Source organism: Delphinus delphis, chromosome 1 (assembly GCF_949987515.2).
Source record: "Delphinus delphis chromosome 1, mDelDel1.2, whole genome shotgun sequence".
NCBI lineage: Eukaryota > Metazoa > Chordata > Mammalia > Artiodactyla > Delphinidae > Delphinus > Delphinus delphis.
The window spans coordinates 6,249,109-6,268,607 of NC_082683.1; the positions used below are offsets into that span (position 1 = coordinate 6,249,109).

The following is a 19,499-nucleotide window of genomic DNA, read 5'->3' on the forward strand; positions in this document are numbered from 1 at the left end:
AGGCTCTTCTGTGCCTTGCCCTCATGAAGACTGCCCTCACCACACGACACCGCCTCCCCTGCCCCGCCCCCGCCCCCAAATAGTCCTCATTTGCAATACTGGAGAAAGTATTTGAGATTCTATGAAGGAGAACTCTCAAAAAGAGCTTTAAAACTCACTTCTATAGCAAAAATTAATCAATGAGATAATTTTCACAGTTAAAAAGTTATAATTATAAATGAGGGGGCGGGGGCAAAGAAGGCAGAAGCATACGGACTTCCCTGGTGGCGCAGTGGTTAAGACTCCACGCTCCCAATGCAGGGGACCCGGGTTCCATCCCTGGACAGGGAACTAGATCCCACATGCATGCCTCGCATGCCACAGCTAAGGAGCCTGCAAGCCACAACTAAGGAGCACACCTGCTGCAACTAAGACCCGGCACAACCAAATAAATAAATTAAATAAATATTTTTTAAAAAAAATAAAAAGAAGGCAGAAGCAGGTAGTGGGAGGAATCTGAAAATTCAGAAGTGACTTGTCCTACAATGACAGGATTCCCTTGCCCATACCAAGTCCACACACATATGAAGAAGACGACCTACTTAAGCATCTATTAACAGAGCAGACCGTAATGCAGGGTCTTTGGAGTTTTCAGCTGATTTTGAAAAATAAGAAGAGCAATCAGCATTTTATGCTTACTGCATTAAATCCAGAATATAGACACAGGCATTAGGAAAGCTGGGCTCTGGTTCTACGCCTGATTCTATCAAAGCTTCACAGATGACCCCTGGGGCAAGCTATGAGCATTCCCTGGGCTGAGTTTCTCGTGGCAAGGTGACATCCCAAGTATCCTAATTTACCCAAAAAAGCACTAACTTTTAAATGTTGGGTGTTGCAGTAAAATGAAAGAAAAGGGTAATAACGCAACTAAATATATTCTATACACATGTTGATAGACACAGAATAACAAGCTCACTCTAGGCCTTAATTTTATTCTTTAAAAGTTTTACAACAAAACCCTCCAACTGATACCCTTTCTTTTATTTTTTCTTGATGTGGTTTCTATAAACTCCTAGAGAAAGAAAGAAAGGAGAGGAGAGGAGAGGAGAGGAGAGGAGAGGGGAGGGGAGGGGAGGGGAGGGGAGGGGAGGAGAGGAGAGGAGAGGAGAGGAGAGGAAAGGAAGAAAGAAAGAAAAAGAAAAAAAAGGTTAATTTCTGAGGCTTGGGTTTACCATGCTTACAGTTCCACCAATAAATCATCTCCCAATCTGGGCTTGGAAAAGCACTGGCCACGGTTTGATTGCTCCAGCCCCAGGTTGCCAGGCAATCAACACAAGGGGGAAGTCTGAGAACTGCTGACAGATAGCCAAGTGGCTGAAACAACAGACTTCTCTCTGTCAAAAATGTGTTTCAGAGGGCCACTTCCCCACCTCTGCTCTCTGCTAAACACTACACGATTGTAAAATCAAAATCAAAAGGCCACTGTAATAAAAACACACTTCCTGCTCAATTACTAATTGTTAAAAAGCTGTGGGGAGGCCCAGATCACACAGTGTATGGCAACAGAAATGTGATACTGTAAATGAGATAAAGTCAGCAGCATGCGAGAAACCTGATCTAAATGCAGCTCTGTAGCTTCAAGTCAGGGGACCTGGTGCGTGGAGCAAATAAGCTGCTGAAGAAAGCACAGGGAAGAAAATAATGCACGTTGAGATGTTAAAGAAACAAAGCAAACAATAACTATGAAGTCACGGGTTCACATTACTTAATAATAAAACCAAGAACATTCTCAATTGTTGTGAAACACAATCTGGAGATAATGAAAGTTTTCTCCCTCACATGGATTTCTTACAGCGGAATAGGGGCAAGGAAGGCCTATGACCCTCGAGAACCGTGTGTGTGTGTGTGTGTGTGGGGGGGGGGGGTGTTTCCCTGATGGGCGACTGTAAGCTCCTTCAGATAGTGCCTGATTCCAAAGAGGACTGGTTCCCAGACCCTCCAGGATACCAAAATCCGCAGACGCTCAAGTCCCTTACATGAAATGGCGCAGTCTTTGCACATAACCTACGCATATCCTCCCCTGTGTTTTAAATCGTCTCCAGATTACTTATAATACCTAATACAATGTATCAATAACTGCTATGTAAATAGTTGCCGACGTGCAGCAAATTCAAATTTTGCTTTTTGGAACTTTTTGGAATTCTTCCCCTGAATATTTTTTATCTACAGTTGGTTGAATCCACTGTTGCAGAACCTGAAGATGTGGAAAGCTGACTGTACCAGGTCCAAGTCTGACAGTCTAATGTAACATGGGAAACATCTATGGGGCATGCCCAAGCCAATAACATCACACCACAGTCCTACCAAAAGCTCTATGAGGCGCCCTTCCATGAAACCGTTTTATTGAAATTGTCATCTAGGACTCTTTGGAAACTGACTAACTGTGGTATTTGGAAGAGGCCAGCACTCAGAACACAGTTCTTCATCTTTTTTATGCCATGGAACTTTTTGGCAGTCTGGTAAAGCCTAACCTCTTCTAAAAATGATTTTTAAATGCCGAAAATAAAGTGAGATTACAAAGGAAACCAGTTATACTGAAATCCAGTCATCAAAACATTAAAAAAATGCAAATAAACGTATACCTTATTTAATAATATATTAAACAAGTTCTCGTAGAAGATTTTGATTTTTGTCAGATTTGGGGGGGGGCGGGGTATTGTTTTGTTTTGTTTTATAATATGAGCTCAGATTATAAACCCCTGGAGGGCAAGGACAGTAATTTATTCATCACTAAATCACCAAAGCAATGTGTGGCCTCGTTCCCTGCCCAAGGCTGACCAACTGAAGCCTCCCAGGCTAGCCCTCTCCACAAGGCCGGTCCAGATGCTACGGGGGCCTTTCCTTGCGCTTTCCCAGCGCCCGGAAGTGGGCCGGACAAGCAAGGTTTGTAGGCAGGTCCACAGTCTGCAAAGCAGGGTGTGCAGACACCAAAGACTTTCTTAAGGGTACACGGACTCAAGTAATTTTAAGGGAATTCATTTCCAAACTTTCAACTTTCATATATTTTCTTTCCTAAAATTCATCTGCCTGAGAACACACTCTTGTGAGGCAGGTGCAGTCCTCCTCTTCCACCTCCCCTTTAGCAATCTTCCTCCCCTCACTTCGCACACAAAGGCATCCCTCTCTCCCATCTGGAATGCTACTAGCACTGCCCTATGCAGAAACTCCAGCCACCAAACAAAGGGTCAATTCAAGACACCGATGTTCCTGTTGACGCAGGGACCAACTCCAAGGTCACAGTCGGAAGCCTCATGCAAGTCTCGGGCACCTTCCAGTTCTTTACTTTCAACGAAATTGAAGGAGGACCTTGTGGAGGTGTCATCTGATAGATTACTGAAAATCAAGTCTGATGATAAATTATATTTCTTGATTATGGAAGGAATTCAATAACGGAGTGACAAAGCTATCATTCCTATCTATTTATGTAAACAAGATTTCTGAGCACTTACATCTACAAATAAGTGAAGAGTAAGAACAAAATTGATGCAGAATATGGCTTCACTCTTACAATAAGTAATATTCATCCAAGAACTAATGTGTTTAAAAAACGGAATCATCTAATTTCCAAAAAAATTAAACAAAAAGTAAAATTTTATCAACTTTTATAATATCTCGTTGTTTTGATCAACTGTGCACTAATAATTATTATGATAACAGGGGCTTCCCTGGTGGTGCAGTGGTTAAGAATCTGCCTGCCAATGCAGGGTACACGGGCTCAAGTCCTGGTCCGGGAAGATCCCACATCCCACGGAGCAACTAAGCCCGTGCGCCACAACTACTGAGCCCGTGAGCCACAACTACTGAGCCCACATGCCACAACTACTGAGCCCACATGCCACAACTACTGAAGCCCGCGCACCTAAAGCCCGTGCTCTGCAACGAGAAGCCACCACAATGAGAAGCCCGCGCACCGCAACTAAGAGTAGCCCCCGCTCGCCACAACTAGAGAAAGCCTGCGCAGCAGCGAAGACCCAACGCAGCCAAAAAAAAAAAGTATTAAAAAAAATTATTCTGATAACGTAATCAGAGAAGATTTTCTTTTAACACTTAGACCTTTATTGCTAAAGGAAATGACAACACGCACACATATTTGAAACGCACACGTCTGTCGTAGGGAGTATGAAAGCGTGATCTGACAATAGACTCTCAAGCAAAAAATGCTTTATATCAGGAATAAAGTCTATGGGGAAGTAGACTGGAAAATTACTAGTGACATGTTGGGGGGGAAAAGATAAATTGTAAAATATTACTGCTAAAAAGGAGCCCATTCATGTATTTTTAAAACAGACAATAGGGCTTCCCTGGTGGCGCAGTGGTTGAGAGTCCGCCTACCGATGCAGGGTACACGGGTTCGTGCCCCGGTCCGGGAAGATCCCACATGCCGCAGAGCGGCTGGGCCCGTGAGCCATGGCCGCTGAGCCTGCGCGTCCGGAGCCTGGGCTCCGCAATGGGAGAGGCCACAACAGTGAGAGGCCCGCGTACCGCAAAACCAAAACGAAAACAAACAAAAAAAAAACAGACAATAATGGGTATAAATGACGATGGCAGCCAAAATGCAGTGGATGTATTTTAAAAAGTGATGGAAAAAATAAATAAATAAAAATTAAAAAGCGATGGGACAGTTTTATTTTCAAATGTCAATATTTATGACACATGAGAAATTACATCCTTATGATGAAAAAAGTGTATGCCAATGTAAACTTGGGAGGGAGTATATGGCTTTTTAAGCAAAGTTTTTTTAGGGGCTCTATGAGGAACACTTTTAACTTTGTACCTAAAAGGAAGACAGGAGCTCCTGGGGGTGCCGTGCACTCTCCACATCTCGGCTAGGTTTATTAGACTCTGCTTTTACCTAACAGAACCGAACTAGGGTTATTAAAAACACTTTCTAGAACCCAGACAGATGGCGCCCCTGAAGACGCTACACTGTGTTAACTGCCGTTCCACTGAGGTAAAAGCCATTCTTTGAATTCCAATACTGATTATGGCACTTCTCTGTTCAAGAAGAATGAAGAGTTCAGACTCCACAGTGTGCAATTAAAGTGCTCAGTGATCTCCGTTCTATCACTCCAGCCTCAGCTCCCACCAGACACAAGCATCTGGATTAGAAGTTGTGTTGAAATGAACTGAGGCTTCATCTCAGCTCAGCGGGAGACAGTGCCGTGTTAAACAATGTCTATGAGAAATGCAAGAAGAAGGAAGGGGGTAGCACCTGGCCTGCACGTCTGCCCCAGCTGCCCTAGATTCAACGGAAGCCAGCCCCCTGCTACTGCCTGAACATGCCCCGCACTCTCCCGCCTCTGCATCTCCTGCCCTGATGTTTTTGGGTTTTTTTTTAAATTTTATTCTACTTAATTAATTTATTATTTTCTTTATTTTTTTGCCTTTGTAGGGTCTTAGTTGTGGCACACAAGGGATCTTCATTGAGGCACGCGTTCTCTTCGATGCAGTGCTGGGTCTTCTCTCTAGTTGAGGTGCATGGGGTTTAGTTGCCCAGCGGCATGTGGGATCTTATTTCCCTGACCAGGGATCGAACCCACGTCCCCTGTGCTGAAAGGCGGATTCTTCACCACGGGACCAGCAGGGAAGTCCGCTGCCATGACGTCCTGTCTGGGGATCCTGTGCAACATCGCCACGGAGCCGCTCTTGGGCTGGACTATCTCGCTTGGATTCCTGGGTGTCCTCACTTACCACTGGTGTGACCCTGAACAAGTATGTTCACTATCTCGTGTCCACGTTCCGTCACCCTCCTCTGTCCCTGCATTGTTCTGCGACCCCACCACGGAACTTCCCACAATCTGCCTGGTACCAGGCTCTGGGCACCCAAGTCCATCACTGCCATTTCTCTCCATGAGTGAGGGAGGTCCTGTCTGGGGCCATCTGGCAGAGTCCTTTGCACATACAAGACAGGCGTCTAAGGAACGTTCTTCAATGACAAATCCTATTATCAGAACCTGGGCCTTTCAGGGCCAGAAGGAGCCTAATTATTTAGTTAATACTCTATTTTTTAAAAGAAGATCAATGAATGGCCAAGCTATGAAAACTGGTCTCAACCAGAAACAGGTTTACCCACACTTTTGTTTTTTACCACCAAACTTTAATGACGTTACAAGTGGGTGGTTTTCTACAGACAGATGGGGAGTTATCTGAGAATAGTAAAAGTGAAGGGAGGGGGTAGAAAAAAAATAAGGAGGAGAAACTAGACTTTCTTGATTTTGATCAAATCGTGAACCAAAAGAAGAACGGGACACAATGGCAGCGAAAACATGCAGAGGAAATCTCGCCCACCAGCAGTGCGTTTCTGTCCCCCAGTTAATTTGAGGAGAGCTCTGAGACCTCTCCCGGGCTCCAGAAGACCCGGCTGCTCTGACCACAGGCAGGCAGACAGGATTGGTGGGACCTTCTCAACACTGTCTAGGATGGTGAACAGTGGGACAAAATTCTTGTGGCCTAATAAAGGATGAAAGAAATGTTCTCCATAATGAGGAAATGAATTTTTTACTTATCAAGCTCCTTCATGCCTTTTTTTTTTTTTAAGGTCTGTTTGATAAAACACATCACACTGAGGAGCCATCAAAGAAAATGAAACCACAGTGACATCTAAAGGGAACTCCAGGGCTAGACAGAGCCGCCTTTGGGGTTTAGCCACAACTTCACAACTTCTCCCCATTCTCCCTTCCTGGCCATAGAGAACATTCATCCAAAGCGACCAGAAGATTATCAGCAAAAGTTTTAACAAGAACCAGACCCTCATCTTCTGGTCTTTCCCCCAATCCAAAAAGTCATGAAAACGGCTTACAGAATCTTTTCGCCTTTAAAAATACGTTTTGCGTCCCCCATACTGGAAAACGCACGTCTATGCATGACAAGTGCGTGGATTTCACGTGAAAGACAGCAACATGATTTTACTTCCATAACAAAGTTCCCACTTCACCTTTCAGCCAAATTCAGCCTGTTCTAAGCTCACCAAAAGCTCCTGGGTCCTGAAGGCATTTATCTGGTCTGACAAGGAACAGTTTACAGGCAATTAAGACACGACCCCATAGATCACCACATGGGGGTCAAGTAACTTGAATTATTAGAAAGACGTCTATCGCTCCTCCTAAAATGACTTGAACTAGCAGAAGTGTGGGCTGCCCAGACTTGCTCAGCAGAAGGTGCTTTGGAATGAGAAGTGCTGTTCCCCTAAGAAGGCAGCCCCGCCCTGCTAGAGCCCGGGTGCAGCTCATTTATCCTCTTCATGGAATCTACCTGAATTACCTTATTTGTGTTCATTTATTTGTCTTTGTTCCCCAACAGAATGCAGGCACCATTAGAACTGTGTGTCCACCGTTATTTCTATCTCTAGAGCTTAGACGGTGCCTAGTTACACAGTTAAATGCCTAGTACTTGTTGAGTGACTGAGGAAACAAATAACACAACATATTCTGGAGCCAACACTCCAACCTGTGCTCTCAAATTCTAAATATTGTTCTATTCACAAAATCCTCCCTCGTCACCACTTGCCTCCATCTTCAACCTCTACATATCAACTCAACTCAGTTTACCACTGACCGAGCCCCACTGGGAAGGAAGGCGCTCTGAGACATGCACTGGCCCTCAAGAAGCACATCACCCAGCAGGGCAGCACCCAGGGGCCAATCCTCAGCTTTCCTAGAACGATCAGCCACAGCACAAACTTCCGTCGCGCCCCTTCCCCATTATTCTCCTCCCAATCCCTACTTCTGACTCGGGACGTCTCACCCTCGCAACCCCAACTGGATCCTTACACCCTAGAGACCTACTGTCTTCTCCCCGCCCCCTTTTCTCCAAATGCCCTCATACCCGAGGCCCCCCTCCGTCAGCATCCTCACAGAAGACCCACACGACATCCCTCTCCTCTCAAGCCCTCCAATGACAGGGCCAGCAGCCTCGTTCTGGGCGCATTCCTTCCTGTCTGACCACATCACCTACCACCTCTAGACACTTTCCTCGTCGTAACATCAACCAGCCAAGCCAGCCTCCCCACTGCCTCAGTGATCGGACACCGCACTAAAAGGCCCTTTCTCTACCCTACTTTCTGATAGCACTCTCAGGAACATGAAAAATCTTGCCCAGAGCCCCTCTGATATTGTGTTTGCAACCACAATTCCTGGTGCCCTCCCTTTATCCCAACCTAGCCATCCACTTATGGCTGGAACTCTATGAAAACATCTAAGATATAAAACTAGAAACTTTCTTTTACTTACTGCTGCACAGTCACTATGAATCCCACACAATCTCTTCTTCTTTTTTTTTTTTTTTTTTTTTTTTGCGGTACGCGGGCCTCTCACTGCTGTGGCCTCTCCCATTGCAGAGCACAGGCTCCGGTCGCGCAGGCTCAGCGGCCATGGCTCACGGGCCCAGCCGCTCCGCGGCATGTGGGATCCTCCCGGACCGGGGCACAAACCCGTGTCCCCTGCATCGGCAGGCGGACTCTCAACCACTGCGCCACCAGGGAAGCCCCAATCTCTTCTTCTTGACTGTGATCTCTAGCCTCTCAGCTCCTCTGCCATCTCCGTCCTGTTTCCCCAAGTTCCAGATGCGGCCTGGACTATCGGTTATTTCGGCAGTGCAATCAACACTGGTAGACATGCCTCAGCATCCCGGCCTTGGACCAATCTTTCAATTAAGTTATATAAAGGACAACCCCAGTCCTATCATTGCCCACATTAAATGATATGTACCTATTCCTCATTTCCTATTAAGTTAAACATAATGTTTAACAAATTAAACAAATCCTTCTCCTGCCTTTTGAGCTATTCCTTTTCTGACTTCGTGCCAAGTGGCTTCATCACTTTGTCCATCCTTCTGCCCCTCAACATAAAGATTCCCTACGAGTCTCTCCTCCCACCACTGCACTGTTACCCCTGGCAACCTCATCCGATCCTTGCCCTGCCACTGACTAGTTCTGTGGTCCTCAGTGAGCTAATTAACCTCTTCAAGTCCAGTTTCCTCAACTGTGAACCCTCTCTGCAAACGAGAAAGCTCTCCTATCTTCAGACCTTCATGTCTAACTGCTACACCTACCTGTATCTTCTACAATCATCTCAAATTCAACATAAGCTCTCCTCTCCTCCCCTAAAGCAAGTACTCCTGATTTCACAATTTTATTAATAGTACCAACAGCCTCCTCCCTTGTACCAAAACACAAAATCTGAATGGCATCTCTCCATTTTTTCCCTGTTTCCCACCTCCAATCAGCCAGGCTTCTCCAGAGAGGCCATGCAGTGTAGTAGGTTAAGAGCAGGGCTCTGGAACCACGAGGCCAGGCTGGAAAGCAGGCTCTACCAATCGCTCTGTGACCTCGGGAAAGTTCTCCCTCCCGTCTGTGACCCAGCTGCTTCTTCTGTAGAATGTCAATAAATGAGTCAACTCACGTCAAGTGCTCAGCACAGCACCTTGGCACATAACAAGGGTCTTACTGTAACTCCACAGGCCTCTTGATTTTAATCCCTCCTCTCGATTCTCACGGCCTCTACCTCAGCTCTTCTCAACCTTGCCTGTACGTAGAACCCCAGCACCCTGGCTATAACCCAGGTGAATCAACTCAGAGTCTCTGGGGTGGGACCCAAGCCTCCATTGTGTGTGTGTTAGTTAACGTTTCTCGTGTGGTTCCAGTGTACAACCAAGGTTGAGAACCACTGCTATAAACTCGGGGCTCTCCACATCTCTCACTAGAACCAGAGTCCTTATCCCATCCTGTGGTTCTCAGAGCCTGGAACATGGACGCCCGAGTCCCACCTCAGAGATTCTGATTCAGAGCGCAGTCTGGGCACTAGGACGTTTTAAAGTTCTCCAGGTGATTCTAATGTGTAGCCGAGTTTCAGAACCGTGACCCCCTTCTCCACCCACTTCCATCCATCATCCTGTCACTGCTAGACTAATCTTCCATGACGGTCCTAGTCCTATCATTCCCCACATTCAAACATACGTCATTAGTCCTTATTTCCTATTAAATTAAAGATAAACTTGTCTTCCCATAAAGAGTGGTTGGCTTTAAATAAGCTGTCTTAAACACTCTTCCACCCATAGCTTCCTTCAAACTGGGTAATCGGCTACTAAGCAGCTACCCACATTCTTTTATGCCTTTGTTCTTCCATTAACCTCTATCAACTCTGCCGGTTAAAATCCTATCCATCCTTCAAGGTTCCTCTCAAATAACACCTCCTCCTCAGCGCCCTTCCCGATCTCCCTATTGGAGAACACAAAGCAACAGGTTCACCCGTGTCGCCCGTGGACCCCCGCACACTGCCAGGCGTAGGAGAGGCACTCAAAGCGGGTCTGCAACTGTGTGGCTTCTATCTGCTCTCTAGGCGGCCTGTGGCAACAGCATCCAACTCAAGCACTCATTCACACCCACAGGCAAAATCAGTCAAGGGTGCCACACTGCCAGGCAATTATCAAGGTTATGGTGGCTCCTGCAGAGATCTTAGCAGCTAAAGAACAGATGACGTTTATTTGTCTAAAGTCACCAAGAAGTTCCTTTCGAATACAATATTGTCTTTAAATTGTTTCTAAAAATCTAAGCTAAATACAAAACATATCACTTGAATAACAGAAGAATGAGCAACAATGGGAATGGAAGATTCAACCAGAGGAAGAATGATGACAGTGAGCAGTGGATAAAGGGGTCTCACAACACCCAGCAGAGCCTCACACAGAGTGGGTATGAAAATTCAGTGGAATTCAATTTGATGTAAGGCGAAAACGAAGCCCCTCCTCTCTCTTATTCCCTGTATAATATTATCTAAGGCACATCTAAAGTTGGTTACCCAGAAACTGACAATGACATTTGGTTTTGTGCTCTAAGAATCCCTTTTGTCCAGATATTCATCTGAAGGAGAGGGCCTCTCCTGCACATGCATGTCCTCCTAACAGTGGAATTCTCCACGCCCTAAAATTATTTCAAAGCAGCAGAGGACAATATGGTGTGATGCTTACTGACTCTAAATGTGTGGGCAACTGAAGGATCCTCTGAAAGTTTGCCTAAAAGCAAGATAATCTAAACGGATCCTTGGAATGTTTGCAAGATAATCTAAACGGATCCTTGGAATGTTTGCAAGATAATCTAAACGGATCCTTGGAATGTTTGACAGGGGTTTTAAAGAAAGGGGGTGGGGAGGGGACAGGAGGAGGGAGGAAGGAAAAATGTGAGGTGATTATAAAGTCAGAGAGTTCTAATGAGGAAAACAAACCACCAAGGTCAGACCCTTCTGGGGTGAAAAACTTGGGAAGTTGACAAAGAAGTTGGGCTATCCCAAAGGACAATCTGAAAATAATTTTCTAACTTTAGTTATTGCTAAAAGATTGGAGAATGTCATTTCTGTGGACTTGACTGGGAGGGAAGATTCCAAGTATTCAGGGTCCATCCCACCTTTAAGCTCCTTCAGGAGCGTGGAACAGCTTTGTCTGATGGAAACATGAGTCCCAAGCGGTGTTCTGCTGGGGACACAGGAATGGGAACCACAGACACCCGGAGCCCAGTGTTTTCCACAAGCAAAGCTATTTTAGATTTAGATTAATGTTACCTGGGTTTGGGGTCCAGGTCAACTAGTTCCCTTACTAAGATCTTGTTAAATTCCTTTTCTAACACTTTCCTTTCAAAAATGGATCACCAAGCCTGTTTCGTACTGTTACCCTAAAAAAACCCTAGATAGAAAAGAAAATGACTAATTTAGGCTGACAGTGCCTCTTTGGAAAAGCAGCTTATTAGCAAATGTGACACCTCCACAGACTTCAACAACAGAGGCTCCCAGAGAAGATTCAGGGCTGTTAAGAGGAGGAAAGAGCTTGAAGTAACATAAAGCAGAGCCCCTGATGATGGGTCATCCTTTCCTCCCACTCTGCCATAGTACATAATACTCGTTAACGTGCATCTCTGTAGTCTAGAAGATTCTGTTTTATTACTGCTGACGGGAAAGATGAGGCAAAAAATAAACTTATAATCAAAACTTACAAACTGACTGCAAGAGAAAACCAACAGCCCTTAGTACTAAAAGGACTCGTGAGTGTGCAGGTGTCCATGTTTTCAAATTTCTTAAGCAGAGATGATCCCATTAGCTTTAGGCAAAACATCTGCCAATGTTTTACCTGGGAAGTAAAAGGGTGGGGGGCAGCAGGCCAAGATGCATCAGGTCCAGATTCGACACACACCTGTCAGGCATCGCAAAGCTCGTCCTTTCCCCCTCCTCCTCCTTTTCTTATTCCTCAGACAAGAAAAGTAAGACCCAAGGAGGGGACCCAGTTTCCAGAGAGCAGAGCGGAGCGTTAACACCCTGACCTTGCCCTCCCCCAGAATCCCGGGTCTGCGCTTCAGTCGTGCCCTGGGTGCCCTCGGAGAACGCGGGGCAACGGCAACAAAGCAACAGTGACTCCACCGTGTCCCGGGCATTCTCCTACTTCCAGAATAGAGGCCTTCCTGGTGCTGTCAGGGGTCGTGATTTCTGATCATTTAATAAAATGATCCAGAATGACACAGTATACACTTAAAAAAAAAATAAAATAAAACAGGCTCTAGACACATTAGATTCTTTAGCCCTCAGGCCGCGTGATGTAATTTCAGTCAGTCTGCTCAATTCTCTTACTGTGTGATTCCTTTTTACTTGTAGCTTTCTTTCCCTGCCTCTTCCTTTCTAGTTCTTTGGTATGTTTATTTGACAGTTCTGTTTCGTCCTGCTCGGATTAACTACATGGAATCTAGCCCTTTGCAAGGGAAGAAAACACTCCAAAAGTGACCAAATAGTGGGAGCACACTAGAGGTTTAGAGGAAACCTGACAGGAAAAGTATATTACGCACATCTCACAGACACAAAAAAGACTGCCCAAGACAACCGGCCAACCATAAGAAAGAGATGAGCAAACAGGTCATTCTCTTTTGAAAGAGTGATGGGTTTCAAGGGAAGGTGGGTTAGTCAGAGTAGGCAGTCTCACACTGGGCCATCTGCTGAGGCTTCTTCCTTCTCACCCTCACGGCGGAACACTGCAACCATACGCATCAGTAAGTATCAAGTGATGCTGGCAAGGAATGGGCTTTTTATAATTGGAGTCTAGAAAAGAAAACCACAGACAACTGGAAGGGGTTGGTTGCTCCTTCCAAGGGAAGCTACCAAGAAGAAAAGAACAGGGCAATGTCCAGTTAATTCTGCCGGAGTTAGGGCGTGCACTGGCCCCGTGCAGGTTGAAGGAGAAACTCTCCTTGATTGTATCAGTGCCGGGGCTCAGCCACATGGGCCAACTCCACTGAAGTGATCTGAGGATCTGGCGGGTTGAGAGTAGAGGTGGGGCAGGGAGAACAGCCTCTGCTAGGTTTCCCTTCTATTCAACCCAGTCAAACAGTATTTTCTGATGATCAACTTTGCCCCAGGCCCTGGGCTATGCTCTGGGGATACAAGACCCTAGCACTTAGCTAACACACTAGGTATGTCACTTAGTGATCTTGTTTTAATCTGTCTTCCTCACTAGAATGTCAGCTCCACGAGGATAAGGATTTCTGTTTGTTCTGCTCACTGCTGTATCACCAGCACATAAAATGGTGCCTGGCAGAGTGTTGGTGCTACACAGACGTTTATGAAATAAATGAATGAATTTCAACCAGTAATCTAAAATCAGAACTAAGTATCCTGGTAAACAACATGAAGGGGTCATCCCATCTTCACGCTCACTTGCCATCTGCCAAGCCCCAACACCAAACTCAACAAATGCAAAGCTGGAGACACAGACCTGCGCCTGAACACTAAGTGCTGAGCAAACTGCAGAGACGGTCTTTCTCCTTTGTGACCACCAAACATATTCTGCTTCCTAGCACCTCAGTACTATGCTGTATAGGTGTGGAAAATGCACTGGAATTTACCCATATAAACATACTTCGGAAAAATGTCCTAAAGCAAGTGCTGAAACATAGTATCACTTAGCAGCATGCAGCGTATTAGGAGAAGAAGAATGAAACGCTACCAGGAAATATTAAAAAACAGGCTGGCACTCTAGTGAACAAAGCAATTAGGGGGCTACCGAGGCCATTACTACTTCTACCTAAGAGAGACTTTAGATTTAAGACCTAAGTGTGCCAGGAGAGAGGAGACAGCGATAAATGAGTTACCTCCTCTCAATGTAGGGTTCCCTTTTTTTTTTTTAACCTCCTGTTTCCTTCCCCCAACCCCGAATTCTAGTTACCAGGCTAATACGGTATGTTTCACCTGTGAAAATATAAGGCTCCAATGTCACTATCCTCAGAGCGTTCCATGCATGCACATTAAAATTGACTCTAGTTCTGTTGCTAAGGAACCGCAGAAGGAAAGGGTTTTCCAACCTCTTCATTTATAAAATACCCACTTTGTCTATGGGAGAACAAATGCAATCTCTCAAGTCCCCTTGTGCCCTGTTCTCATTTTTAAAATGAACAGAGAAAGATGATGGAGAGTGGCTGAAAGTGTACGCCATCTCCATTTTTTTTCCATGTCCCTGAAAAGGAGATGGAAATCACGGCTTCAGTAACCCGCCGCTCTAGGATTTACTAAGCTTCCAAGCTGAAGCTTCTCCTGGCACTCCCCCGCTTTGAGCAAAAATGAAAACTGTCCCATAAAAATTACTCTTTGACTTTAAAAGATTATCCTGAGCGGTGAGAAATAATTTAGGCTACGCTTATATTCAACGTGAGGTTTCTTCCCAGGTCTCTGTTCCCTCTGCATCACCCCAAGGCCAGAACACATACACTTGCACGAACATACAAACAGATACATACACACACACGGAACCCAAAAGCATGGCACAATTTATTGTTAGCTTTCTTTAAAAACAGAAGCAAAAAACTAAAATTAGGGCTTCGGATAAGGAACTTAAAAACGTATTGGTTAAAGAAAATGAAAAAACAATGACCTTGTCTAAAAAGAAAAACAGACATGCTAACTTTGAGCATAGTATAAAGAGGAAGCCTAGAAAGCAATAAAGCCAAATATGTGAAAGGCAAGGTCACGGCTGAATTTGTAGATTGAACCCAGAGGCAACTTCTACTGATAAGAAATGCTGAAATAAATTTTTGAAATATCACTCCCCTTCTAATGCTTGGCCTATTTCATTTACTAAAGGATTCTAAAGTACATTTCTCTTTACAGCTTGTTACACAGTAGAATCTTTCTGCAAACTAAGTGACAAAATTGACTGCCTTACGCCAACTTTTCTGCACATATAACTGATTTTTTAAAATAAATTTATTTATTTATTTTTGGCTGCATTGTGTCTTTGTTGCTGCCTGCGGGCTTTCTCTAGTTGTGGTGAGCGGGCTCCAGGTGCACGGGCTCAGCAGTTGTGGCGCAAGGGCTTAGTTGCTCTGGGGCATGTGGGATCTTCCTGGATCAGGGCTCGAACCTGTGTCCCCTGCATTGGGAGGAGGATTCCTTTTTTATAAATTTATTTATTTGTTTGCTTTTATTTTTGGCTGTATTTGGTCTTCGTTGCTGCGCGCGGGTTTTCTCAAGTTGCAGCGAGCAGGGGCTTCTCTTCATTGTGGTGCGCGGGCTTCTCATTGCGGTGGCTTCTCTTGTTGCGGAGCACGGGCTCTAGGCACACGGGCTTCAGTAGTTGTGGCACGTGGGCTCAGTAGTTGTGGCTCGCGGGCTCTTGAGCACAGGCTCAGTAGTTGTGGCGCACAGGCTTAGGTGCTCTGCGGCATGTGGGATCTTCCCAGACTAGGGCTCGAACCCATGTCCCCTGCATCGGCAGATAGATTCTTAACCGCTGCGCCACCAGGGAAGCCCCTTGATTTTTAATTTGATGTCTGATTTCTAAAAGGGCCTGACAATAAACTCCACTCTATCCGCACTATCGACTTCTTTAAACAAGAGTTTGATTCAAAGACTGATGGGGTCAACTACAGAAAAAATAGTTCAGTTTCATTAATATCTGAAACATTAGGCAAACTTCACCTGAATCTACATTTTTCTTTCTTTTTTTTTTTTGCGGTACGCGGGCCTCTCACTGTTGTGGCCTCTCCCGTTGCGGAGCACAGGCTCCAGACGCGCAGGCTCAGCAGCCATGGCTCACGGGCCCAGCTGCTCCGCGGCATGTGGGACCTTCCCAGACCAGGGCATAAACCTGTGTCCCCTGCATCGGCAGGCAGACTCTCAACCACTGCGCCACCAGGGAAGCCCAACATTTTTCTTTTTTAATATTAAGGGACTGATTTTTACCATGGACCGTAATAAGAATACATAACATGAGTGAGTAAAATAGATACATTACGTGTAAGAAATATGTCAACATTTATAATTTTTCTTATTTTTTCTACTCTCATATCTAAGAATTAAGCTGTTCATAAGAAACAGTAACCAATTTAGTTTAAAATTAGGGGAAGGGTAATCAGTAGAGAGAAAAAGCTACATTGATCCAATTTAAAAATTACTAAGTACCTATTATGCGCTGCACTAAATACAACATGTCTATATTTTGGGTTCTAAGCAAACTGTAAAAATTTTCAGGTTAAGATGACTTTAGAAAGTGAAAACTTTAATATTATGATTCAATTTATGTAAGTTTACAATTACATAAAATGATGTATATACGTGAAACAAAGTGCTTTGAAAAGAGTATGAAACCAGGAGACTGTGAGATGGTGGTGAGGTTTCAACTCCCCTTTAATGTTTTTATAATAATGTTCTAACCAGAGGGAACATTCACATAAAATTTACAAAAGAAGAAGAAAATGAATGGATTCATACTAAATGACCTCCTGTCATCAACATTTTTTTTTTTTTTTTTTTTTGCGGTTCGCGGGCCTCTCCCTGTTGTGGCCTCTCCCGTTGCGGAGCACAGGCTCTGGACGCGCAGGCGCAGCAGCCATGGCTCACGGGCCCAGCCGCTCCGCGGCATGTGGGATCTTCCCAGACCGGGGCACGAACCCGTGTCCCCTGCATCGGCAGGCGGACTCTCAACCACTGCGCCACCAGGGAAGCCCCATCAACATTTTTAGAACGACTTTATAAAATGTTCAACACCTCTGGAAAGTAGACCATTCCCACAATAAATATAATACAATTAAGCCTTCCTCTATATTGAATATATAACATTTAAAACTAAACACCAAGATTATAGACATCTTAAAGCTCATGTGCAGATCGTTAACTGTAGGCTGTGGGAAGTTCTCTCCCCCTTGTCACTGTCCCCCTCTCTCTGCTTTCACCTCTACTACCTCCTGCTGCTATAGGACCTTCACTCTGGGTTTCCTGTGAATTCTATTTTCGACAGCTGCTACACAAACAGTAAATAAAATTCCTTGTATATTTGCCCCACTAAGCAGCTCTGTCTTCTGGCACATCCAGATGTCTGGCTTGAAAAGAGTGAACAATGAAAACAATGTTTTCTCGAGCAAACATTCCAAAAAGGGCATAGCAAAGGCATCTGAAGATGCCGCTGGGGAAAGACACCATGGAAATAGCTGTGTGTATTCTGTGTAATTCCTCGACCAGCCACACGGGTTCATTGGATTACAGATATTCAGAAAATTAGTTTGCCGTGTCATGTCCATTTTGAAAGAAGGATTTTCATTTATATTTATGATAAACTGAGCTTTAAATTGAAGGATGGTTCAGATGTTTTAAAATTTACGAATTTGCAAATCCATGTACATGGCCAATTAAGGCTTATCACCACCACAGATTAACTATCTTTGGAAAAAAATTTCAGAGGCTATTTGTAGCTAGGCTGTTCACCTCAATGTATTATGTCAAGATTGGTATGAAATAGTTAAAAAGAAGCATATTTCAAGATAAAAGTTAGTTACCCAAGATGAAATGGAAACACTCTGTAGGGACATCCTAAGCTACAGAACCTCTCCCTTATGTAACACCTGGAATTTTGCGGAAAGCTAATTCAACATGAAAATAATTTCCAAAACACGGCCAAGTGGATGGGAAGCAAAGGGTGAAATGCACAGCTCAGTGAAGCACCCAATCTTACAACCTTGCAAGTCAGGCCAAACTCCACAAGGAAAATGCAGGCCCTGAATTTTAAAAAGAATTCAATTAGCATCCCCAGTATTTCCATAATCAACAGCTGAATGCTAATTAAGAGCACAGCATCAAGTAGCAATGGAATCCCAGTGCAATAAGCAACAACACAACAGCGCAAATGCTACCTTCAGCTTGCATGCATAAATAAACAGAATTAATAACTATCCAAGCATGGAAGGGTGACTTAATGTGTTTCCATTAGGCGCAGTTCAGCCTGGGGCCTTTGTGTTATATTTAAATGTGCTCATCATGTTTAATTAAAAACCTAATAATCTAGGGTTTGGGGTCTGTTTGTTTTTTTTTAAAGTTCTGATCTGTACTTTCCTTCTCTTTCTCTTCTCAAGTTCTACTGATCTGGATGGCTTCCTGAAAAGGAACAATATTTTTAGCATCATGTAAGTGAAACTGGTTAAGCATCTGTGTCACTCTCCAGTGCAGCAAGCAGCAGGCCGCTGGCTTTGGCTCCATCCTTGCCCACACCGTGGTGTTCAATAAGCTTCACGAATTAAAGCAAAAATGCTTCTCTGATACGACCTGGTTTATTTAGCCCGAAACGCCGTCATGAGCTAGCTACCAAGGTGTTTCTCACAGTCTCTCCTCTAAAACAGAGTTCATTTGTCACTATCTGGCAGAGAATTTGACAGAAATTGGTACGAATCTGGCTTCAGTTCAACAGAATTTAAAGTATCTCAGCCCCAAGGCAACTTCAATAAGAAATACCATATCTGTAAACACACAAAGTGTCCAAGGAATTACTGAGAGAAAAGTGTGAAATGAAAGGCCTCCTACTGTATAATTCTGAGGCCTAAGATGTCGAGGATTAATGATTATCTGAAAGACCTGGGAAGAAGAGGTCGGGTGATATTATTAATCATAATTTGGGAACTTTTCCCGAAAGTAAAGCTTTTAAGGTTAGCACTGGATGCATATAAAAGTTTTTCTCCTTGATGCTGATGCGTCATTATTAACAATTACAAGTTTTAAAATGCTGGCTTGAGGACAGTGTCACTTATAGCGAAGAATCTTTAAAAACAATCATCTTGAATAAAGAGTTGTCAGTACTCCTCAAGTGCCTCAAAGGCAGATACATCATTCTCACTGTTAGAAAGTCCTCACTCTTAATATGTCTACAGACTAGAAGGACAATCAACTCAGAAATAAGGACCGTGAGGAACAAAACTGGTGATAGGGGCACAAAGGCCACACAAGGCGGCAAAGGATGAGCCACCAGTAAAGGATGCAGACAGGAGACGCGGTTCAGCAGAGGGAGCGCTCGCCACGGGACGGGCCGGAGAACACGCTAGGCCCCAAAGGCGGTTAGGGTCCGGGTCTGGGTGGGCAAGGGAGGAGTCTGTTCCCAGAGCAGAGGACCCAGGAGGTGCCCAGGATGTCCGCTCCCAGCACAGCCAGGGGTTCCCACCGGTAGGTGCCCATTGCACC

General features: G+C 44.6%; 1 protein-coding gene across 4 annotated transcripts in view; it reads right to left on the reverse strand.

The window, feature by feature from the left end:
- RERE (arginine-glutamic acid dipeptide repeats) overlaps positions 1-19,499 on the reverse strand; it is a 426,753-nt gene that overhangs the window by 74,056 nt on the left and 333,198 nt on the right. The window lies entirely within an intron of this gene.